The sequence below is a fragment of the Macaca fascicularis genome, chromosome 1 (genome assembly GCF_037993035.2).
Source record: "Macaca fascicularis isolate 582-1 chromosome 1, T2T-MFA8v1.1".
Lineage (NCBI taxonomy): Eukaryota > Metazoa > Chordata > Mammalia > Primates > Cercopithecidae > Macaca > Macaca fascicularis.
In genome coordinates, this window is record NC_088375.1 from 39,696,593 (window position 1) to 39,705,602 (window position 9,010).

The following is a 9,010-nucleotide window of genomic DNA, read 5'->3' on the forward strand; positions in this document are numbered from 1 at the left end:
TCAGAAATAATAACACCTGAACTCCTGCTGGATACAGGAATCTCCTTGCATTATAAATCAAAGAATGTAGTAGTTTGGAGCATAGCATCTGGAAACAGACTTTCCTGGGTTTAAGTCTCAGCTCCATCATCCCAAATCCTGTAAATATGGGCAGTTAATTAACTTCTCTGTGCCTCAATACTTTATAAGGATATTGTAAGATTTTTTCCCAACTATTACTTTATTTATATTACTATGCTTGTTACAAAGAAAAAGACAACCAAGCAATTTTGCCCCATTTCAGAAAAAGTTTGCAATCAACACCAATTATATGGTGATAAATAACTGGAATGGTGGCACCTTTGGGTCAAGACTGGCAAGGAAAATGCTATGGTTCATCTCCAACAAGAATATGGCACCTTGGCCAGCACAGGTCACTCTAAAACTGAGTCCTTAGTGCTGGGCCCAGATTTGGATCTCTTCTCTGAAGCTAGCAAGTCAGGTAAAATAATTGGGTTTTTAAAAAAGAAGTTTAAAATGAAGCTCAAGTTAAAAACCCATGCTCTTGACATATTTCCTTTCAAATTTTATATAAAACATACTTTTCCACTTTAATAGCCCAGATTTTTTTCTTTACACAGCCCATCGCATAGTTGCAGACAGACTCTTCTGCCTTAAGATGTAAACATAAGGAAAAATTAATGGCATCTACATAATATTCTTTCCACACTCTGCCATTATAAGGAAAATAAAAAAAAATTTTTTTAAAAAGAAAGAAAGGTTCCATCTTAGATTCTCACAACCTCTTGTTCCACAGTTTATGAACCTGACTCTTGATGCTAAGCTGGCAGTGTGTGTAAGCAGATTTTTGTTTTCAGTGAAGGAAACCCTGGGAAAAGATGGATTGAGCTCATTTTCTTCCAAGAGTTATTGAATGGTACATGTTCCTCAAAGCCCTCATTCTCTCAAACTAGAGCACATTTCAGGATCACACAGCCTTCCTTATAATGCTGGCTGTCTTCAGTGGCAAACTCACAGATCCATCCCAGTTGGCTGTTGCAGTTTTTGTAGCTCACATCTTGAACTATGTGGGAGCCAGTGAGCATGATCTGATCTTGAACTTCACCATACTATAGGTTAACTACTTTGTGACAAAGAAATGCCCTGCTAGTGGTGCCTGTGCACCTAGTAGAGACGAATTGAGTTCTGAGCCATTGGTCAGGATTATATCACAGTTTGCACAAGAAAACAGATGGGTACTGCCAATATGATCAAGGAAAATTCTGTCCATTTTTAGAGCTGAAGTTTTAAAAACCTGCATAGGTGAGTAGAATAAAGGGGCTGCAAGAGCACACCAATCCTCCCAACAGCAAGTGAAAGGTAGGACACAACCCACAGTGGGCGTAACTAGGCTGGCCTGGGCTTCCCCTGAAGCTGGGTTGTGATACTGTAAGATTTTAATAAGATAATATATGTAGCTTATTTAAAACAATGCCTGGTACATAGGAAGTGCTCAATGAATGCCGACCTCCTCCCCTTCCTCTTTCTTCCTTTTCCTCCTCCTCTTTCTTCTTCTTTTCTCCTCCTCATCACTCTCTTCCTCTTCTTCATCTGGCTTCTGCTTGGAAATCCTCAAAGACAGAGATACACTGAGACAAACCTACCTTCTCTTAATTTCCATTCATTGATCTCCAACCTTTCTTCCCATGAAGGATTTCAGACAGCCAAAGATAGCTATTAGGTACGTCCAGAGCCTTCTGTAAAGTCACACATCTACACTTCTCTCTAATCATGTTTTCTCATTCCATGTGATATCCAGATTTTTTTCCATTTGTTTAAAGCCTTTTCATTGCCCATGGGTGATGCCTTAGTGGCACATGATCCTAATGCAGTTAGTTCAGGAAGAAGGAAGTGTGGGCTTTTTTCTTCTCCAACATAGGCATGATTCCAACTCAAACATAGTTTCTTGGATCTCTTTGAAGAGGTAGAGGTTATGAACAGGGTGTCTACCTAGCTATTATCACTCATTATACCTGTCCCCTTCACCACTCCCCCAACACACATGCACATTCACCCTGAATCTCTGCTCTTTTTACTAGGGTTGAGGTGTGAGGTTCTGTATGACATAACTCCTCCTTCCCCCATTATGGCTGCTGTGACACTCTGAGAGAGGACCAAGTGGGTGCTGGCCATTCTGCATTTCTTTTAGTGCCACCAAAAACATCTTCAATACTTGAAGCAGAGTAAGAGCTGTGAGCCAGCAGAGTGATCCAGAAATCCCCCTATGCTAAATCCTACATAGCAGCCAGTGATCCAGGGAGACCTGGCTTGACTTAGCAGGAGGGACCCGCAGCAGACAGTGAGAGATGCCCATTCTGAACCTGCAGTTTTATGTCTCTGTTCCCCTGGTGCTTGGGTACTTGACGTTTATAGCTTCTCTCCTGAGCTGCACTATTCCTCCATCTTGCCTCCCTGTTGTGCTCCACCTATTGCTGATTCCTGCTTGTCTTGCCAACCTCAGCTCTCCCCAAACCTTAAAACACCTATGCTCAACGGTTTGCTTTTCTTCATATATTTTAGGCTCTAGTACCTGGTTCCCCTTCAGGCATTAAGCTCCTTTAATAGTAACTAACAATTTTGGAGCACGAATTGTCAGTGAAAAAAAAATTAACATTTACTGAGCATTTACTATTTGCTAGACTAAGTGCTTTACATGCAACATGTCATCTAAACCTCACAAAGACTCTCTAATATAAGGTAGCTCATGTTACTGGCTATTTGTTATATGTTAATATATTTTATATGTTATTATATATATATGTGTGTGTATATGTGTGTGTGTGTGTATATATATATATGTTATTGGTTATAAGAAAATAAAATGGGGGCCAGGTGCGGTGGCTCGCACCTGTAATCTTAGCACTTTGAGAGGCCAAGGTGGGTAGATTGCTTGAGCCCAGGAGTTCCAAGACCAGGCTGTCCAACATGGTGAAACCCCCATCTCTACAAAAATTACAAAACCTAGCTAGGGGTGGTGGTATACACCTGTAGTCCCAGCTACTCAAGAGGACTGATGTGGGAGGATCACTTGAGCCCAGGAGGTGGAGGTTGCAGTGAGCCGAGATCACATCACTGCACTTCAAATCCTATCTCAAAAATAAAATAAAATAAAATTTAAAAATAGGGCTTGAGAGGTTAGATAGCTTGTGGGAGAACTGAGGTGGATACCCAGTATCTCTGAGTCCAAACTGTAATGCTTCTCCAAGCAGGAATCCTCCAGTAATTAACAATAATTCCCTCCTACAGGGTATCTTGGGATTCCAACAGGAAAGAAGAACCACTGTCAGTTATGAAACAGGGGATTTATTATGAAATTTAGACCTTACATAATTATGGAAGAAGCCGAGAAAGTGAAAGTGCCACTGGAGAGTTGAAAGATCAGAGCAAGAGTAAGTAACAGTCATGCATGTCCCACTGCAGAAATGAAACTGCGATGGCAAGCTCATGGGAAGCCCATGAGAAACTGCCACCACTGCCAACATATGGTGATAGGCCTGGACCCTCAGACCACTGTTGATCAGTGGGGTCAACAGTTGGAACATAGGTAGAATGTAGAGCAGATGGCAGCAAGGACAAACTGGAACCTGCCAACACCTCTGCATCTGTCATCATGTCTAATCACAATGACTTTCAGAGGTAATCATGCTGCTTTAGTCTTTCAAATCTCATGCACATTTCTTTTTTGACAACTCCAATCCAGAACCATATAGGGAGGGGGACTCTGGGAAATATACTTCCAGGTTAATCAAGTTGACATATGCAAACCATCCTGCCTTAGTCTGTCTTGTGCTTTCATAAAAGAATACCTGAGACTGAGGTAATGTATAAAGATTAGAAATGTACTGGCTTATGGTTCTGGAGGCTAGGAAGTCCAAGATGGAAAGGCTGGCATTTAGCAAGGGCCTTCTTGCTAAGTCATCTCATAGTGGAAGGGTACAGGGGGCTGGGGACCAGGGACCAAACTCACCCCTTTAGAATGAACCCAATCTTATGGGTTTGTATTAATCAATTCATGAGGGTGGAGCCCTCATGGCCTAATCACCTCTCACTAGACCTCGCCTCTCAACACAGTTGCAATGGAGATTAAGTTACCAACGCATGGTTTTTGCGGGGGGCACATTTAAACCATAAATGTGCGAACTTCTTCCCATGTATTATCCTCAAAAGCAGCAGGGGCTGTTATCTACTGAAGATCCCATGCATTATCTATGATTCTTAGGGTACAATAATGCTTACAAAATCTAAGTATTTATTGGCTCACTTGCAATTCAAAAACTTAGTATGTGGCTGTTATTCATTTACTTTCTTTTTCCTATTTTAGAAGATCAGAGGAAGGCTTACCATTTTAGTGCTCAACATTAGTTTAAAATAAAAAATAAAGTTAATTTTAAAAAATTCATTACAGACAGAGAAGATGATAAATTTTTCCAGCATCAATGCATAGATAACAATTAATGCTTGACATAGATTCTATTTAAAACAAAATAATGTTTTAAAAAATCCTTCAGTAGTGGTATGCTAAGGATTCCAACAAAGCCAAACAGCCTTCAGGCATAGGATGAATCATCTAATTTGTTTGTCAAAGCTCATTCAGCTGGAAAGGGCTGTACTTTCATGCAGGGAGAATTTCTAATGGCAGCTTTCTGGTAGCAGGCATCACACCACCATAATGACATTAGCAGCTCACCACCAAAACCAGTTTGAACAAGTGAGAATGACCCTTGGGCAAACTCCTTAACAGCTGATTTATGGGTATATTAGTCAGCTCTGGCTGTCATAATAAAATATCACATACTGGATGGCTTAATAGAAATGTTTTCCCCATAGTTCTGGAGGCTGAAAGTACAAGACTGGGGTCTCAATATGATCAGGTTCTGATGAGGTCTCTCTTTCTTGCTTGCATATGGCTGCCTTCTTCCTGTGTCCTCCCATGATGGAGAGAGAGAGGTTGGGGTGGGGAGGAGAGAGTGCATGAGCTCTGGTGTCTCTTCCTTTTCTTACCAGTGCACTAATCCCAACCCATCATGAAGACCTACCCTCGTGACCTCATCTAAACTTAATTACCTCCCATACCATCACAATGAGCACTGGAGTTAGAGCTCCTACATCTGAATTTGGTGGTGGGACACAATTCAGTCCATAGCAACAGGCATTTCAGACAGACCTGGAACCTTGAAGTTCTCAGGTTTCCTGCCAGCCTGACTGGACCCAGAGTCTGTACACTGAATCCACTGTCTTCTGCCTTGGCTCAACATTCTTCTCTTATTGGTTTTAATGTCACCAGGCTAAGAAATTCTCTTCCAGCCAAGAATCTGATTTTTTTTCCAACATGCAAATCCCCATGGATATTTAGAGGGGAAAAAAGCAGCCTTCCATGAGTGTAAGGCATAGGGCAGAAGGAGGCAGGTGCCCTGAGATGAGCAGATCTGTCCCCCACCATTCAATCACTCATTATACAATTATTTTGAGCATCTTCTCTGGACTAAGCACTGTGCTAGATGATGTGGGTACTATGGAGAATAACATAGATGACTCACATCTTGATGCAATGGACTGAATGTTCACGTCCCCCAAAATTCATATGTTGAAATCCTAATTCCCAATATTATGGTATTAGGAGGAGGGGTCTTTGGGAAGTGACTAGGTCATGAGGGTAGAGCCCTCATGAATGGGATTAGTACCTTATAAAAGAGACCCCACAGACTCTCTTACTCTCCTCCCAACAGGAGAGGATACAATGAAAAGATGGAAAGTGTGCAACCTGGAAGAGAACCCTTGCCAGAACCTGACCATGACCATGCTGGCACCCTGATCTCAGACTTTTCAGCCTTCAGAACTGTAGGAAATAAGTTTCTGCTGTTTATAAGCCACCTAGTCTATGGTGCATTTGTTAGAGCTGCACAAACTAAGACACTGCACAATGCCAATTTCAGATACTCTGTCACATTTTGCAGGCTAATAAATTCTTGTCTGTTAAACCTTTGTCTGCCATTGTGAGTTTGGAAAACAGAGTGACATATTTATTCCTCTATATTTTCTCCTTTCACATTCTCTCATCCTCATCCTTCTATAGGCCTCTGTGGCATCATCTAAGTAAATTAGAGAGCAGGGACCTATGCTTTATCGCCAGTTCCCTAAAACTCTTTTCTTGTCATTGGCTTTTGGAAAGGCAAGACTGAGAGCAGCAATGTCCTCCGGTGGTAAAAAACTGCAGTCACAATGTCTTACTGCCCGGAACCAGGAGATACCTCTCTCAAGTCTTTCACAGGCTCAGATTTTAAGTCTCCTTGGCAGTTTCTCCCTCTCCCTCTCCCCTCCCTCCTTCCCTCTGCCCCTCTCTCTTTTGAGATGGAGTCTGGCTCTGTCTCCTGAGCTGGAGTGCAGTGGTGCAATCATGGCTCACTGCAGCCTAGACCTTTTGGGTTCAAGTGATCCTTCTACTTCAGCCACTTGAGTAGTTGGGACTACAGGCATGCACCACCATGCCTGGCTTTTTTTTTTTTTTTTTTTTGGTAGAGAAGAGGTGCCCAGGCTGGTCTCAAACTCCTGGGCTCAAGCGATTTTCCCGCCTCGGCCTCCCAAAGTACTGGGATTGCAGGCATGAGCCACCGTGCTCAGCCCACTATCTCTCTCACTTAAAGAAACAAACAAACAAAAAAAAGAGATGGTGATGTGGATTTAGGTGGGACAGAGATCTGAAAGCACCTCAGAACCAGCAATTGCTCTGATCAGAGTGACCACACATTGATCCCTTTTCACTCAGACATTTCCAAACTCCAGCTTCTTGGAGGCAGTGGTTGATATATATTGGTTCTTTACTGGGATTCTAGCACAGGGCTGTCCAATCTTTTCGTTTCCCTAGACCACATTGGAAGAAGAAGAACTGTCTTGGGCCACAAACAGAATATACTAACACTAATGATAGCTAATAAGCTAAAAAAAAATTACAAAAAAACTCATAATGTTTTAAGAAAGTTTACAAATTTGCGTTGGGTTGCATTCAAAGCCATCTTGGGTGACATGTGGCCGTGGGCCACGGATTGGACAAGCTTGTCTAATAGATGGTTCAGTTGAACCTTTAATTAAACATGTTTTCCAAACTCAATTGGACCTTCAGTGTCCGTTTCAATAGTACTTATCACACTTTAATGGACCTTATTGTTGAATTGCTAGATGATGACCTTCAGCAACCAGCTGAGTTTGGAAAACATGGGCCAATCCACCATTGGTTCACAAATTGGGTCTTTCTCCTTTCTCCTAAGATAGCTACATCAAAACTTCTCTGTTCTTCTCAAAGGGCTGATACCCTTTTACAATCCAAAAATGATCAAGTCATTCATCCAAGAATGATCAGATCACTCTGCCCTTACAGCCCTTCTGCAGCTCCCCATTGCCTTGGGATAGAGCTCTGCTCAGCACCTTCGCTCACCTGGCCTCTAACAGCTTCAGCTCTCTGTGCCTCTCTAGTCTTGCCCCTGTCATTTCCTAACAATGTGCTCTGTGCTTTCTTCAGTCTTTGCAACTCATCAAGTTCTTGCCTCTAGGCTTTCATACCAATGTGCTGCTGCTTTAATTTAGGATGATCCTCACCTTCCCCACACCCTAGCTGGCCTTCAGGTATCATTTTTCTTGTACTTCATGCAGGAAGACTTCTCCCCCTTCCTTCAGTAGGCTAATTATCCACGGTATGTGCTCCTATGGCACAATGAACTTCCTTTTCAATAGCACTCGTCACACTTTAATGGATCTTATTGTTGAATTGCTAGATGATGAGCTCCACTAGATGATGAGCTTCCAGTAGGCAGGGATTGCATTGTTCTCTGATGCTTCCCTACTGCCGAATACAGAGCATTACACACAGTAGGCAATCACTACACAACCAACTCAGTGAATGGACTAATCATGCAGGATCACAGAAAGTTTGAAAAATTGCGGCAAAAATCACTCATAATGCCATTTTTCTAATAGGACCATTTTCATTTTTGCTTATTTCCTTCTCTTCCTCCTTCCACCAAATATTCATGTCTTTAAAGAGTTGCAGTCATTATGCACTTATAATGTGGTTTTTTGCTTCTAACTTCACATTTTTACTAAGTTACACATAATGAGACTTAAGAATTGGAGCTCATCTTTGTCCTACAAGCAGCACAGGGCTCTGTCAGAAGAAATGTAAATAAGAGGGAAAAGAATACATGTGATACATTATTGCATTTATTCTAGGCTGTGCTCTGGCTTTTCCCAAACTCTGGACAAGCAGGCATGGACTCTTATGTAGGGTAACGACTTGTGTGGCAGGCTTGGATTGTACATGGTCTGTAACAAGACAAAAATGCAAGGTACCTTCAAATAATTTGATTTTCTCCCTTCCTCCCATCCTCTCTTTCTCTCATTTTTAAAAATGATAAAAACTACTCAACAGCATAGATAGGTTCTTTCAGGTTAGGGAGGAACTATGGAGTCAAGCAGTCCTAGATTTTAAATACTGCCCCTTTGCCTGCTAACTTTGGGAAACTCAAACCCTCTAAGCTCCAGTTTTGTTATTTGTATGATGAGGATAATAGTAGTATCTGCCTCATAGTGGGATTGTGAAGTGTAAATGAAATCATGCATATGAAGTGCTAAGCACAGTGCCTGGCACATAGTAAGCACTCAATAAATGATAGTTATTTTAGTTTTTATCCATAAGCAGATGGATCTCTCCAGCATTTCTCAGGAAACTAACCACTGTTAAGTGGATAGATATCTGATGTTCTTACGCTATAGAGAGGACACCATATAAAAACTGCTGAAGTGAAGAGCAGTTTGAACACAAATACCTGCAATCCAGATCATCTGTCCCTTCTCCGTCTATGCAGGCTCATATGTTAAACCACTGTCCAAGGCACATCTTCCTGGCTGGTGGACACATAGGTCTCTTGCTGGCCCTTAGTTTCACTTGCTCTGGGAAAAGGCTGCCTGTCTCCAAACTTAT

General features: G+C 41.9%; 1 pseudogene; it reads right to left on the bottom strand.

Moving 5' to 3' along the window:
- Positions 1-818: 818 nt before the first annotated feature.
- Positions 819-1,270, bottom strand: LOC102139806 (protein yippee-like 5; annotated as a pseudogene).
- Between the last annotated feature and the right edge of the window lie 7,740 nt (positions 1,271-9,010).